Source organism: Nuphar pumila, chromosome 10, assembly GCF_984573655.1.
Source record: "Nuphar pumila chromosome 10, dmNupPumi1.hap1.1, whole genome shotgun sequence".
Classification (NCBI taxonomy): Eukaryota; Viridiplantae; Streptophyta; class Magnoliopsida; order Nymphaeales; family Nymphaeaceae; genus Nuphar; species Nuphar pumila.
Window position 1 is genome coordinate 18,082,200 of NC_143258.1, and position 1,021 is coordinate 18,083,220.

The window sequence follows — 1,021 nt, forward strand, 5'->3', positions numbered from 1 at the left end:
CGTTGCCTACTGTATGGGTTGCATCGGATCTTCTCTCGCGTTCAGCGTGTCTGTTGCCCCTGGCTTTCTTGCTCGCTCGCTCGGCCGTTGTGCCGGCTAGTGGGCGGAGCTTCGGGCATGCTGTACATGCATTGGCGCACGAGTTGTGTTGGCTTTGATGCCCGGCGCGGTCGTGGCTGTGTGAGCTGTGCTAATTTGCCACGAGGTGGTTGGGTGCTCGGCTTCTCAACGTGTCCATCGTGCTCATGCCCGTGTGCACGGCTTGTGCTTTTTTTGGGTCTCTGTGCTTGCTTTCCCTTCGCCGCAGCGGAATCGTGTCCCTACTCGGTGCTGACAGCTCAACTGCAAGGTTCCTTGTGCATCTTGGCAGAGGGCTTGGACATGCGGTTTGGCAGGCCACACTGCAGCGTTCTGTTGTTGTTGGTTCCCTTGCCGCTATGTGGGCTTTCGGATGTTCGGTATGTGTTGGCTCAGGTGGGGAGTTTGTCAAGGCAGCTCTCCTTCCTGCACTGATATTTTCAATGTCGGAATCGACGGATGACGCTTCGCGGTTGCGCGGCCTTCGGGCCAGTGCTGCGACGTTTACGAGGGATGCTACCTGGTTGATCCTGCCAGTAGTCATATGCTTGTCTCAAAGATTAAGCCATGCATGTGCAAGTATGAACTAATTCAGACTGTGAAACTGCGAATGGCTCATTAAATCAGTTATAGTTTGTTTGATGGTACCTGCTACTCGGATAACCGTAGTAAAGCTAGAGCTAATACGTGCACCAAAGCCCGACTTCTGGAAGGGCCGCATTTATTAGATAAAAGGCCAATGCGGGCTATGCCCGATGTTTTGGTGATTCATGATAACTCGACGGATCGCACGGCCTTCGTGCCGGCGACGCATCATTCAAATTTCTGCCCTATCAACTTTCGATGGTAGGATAGTGGCCTACCATGGTAGTGACGGGTGACGGAGAATTAGGGTTCGATTCCGGAGAGGGAGCCTGAGAAACGGCTACCACATCCAAGGAAG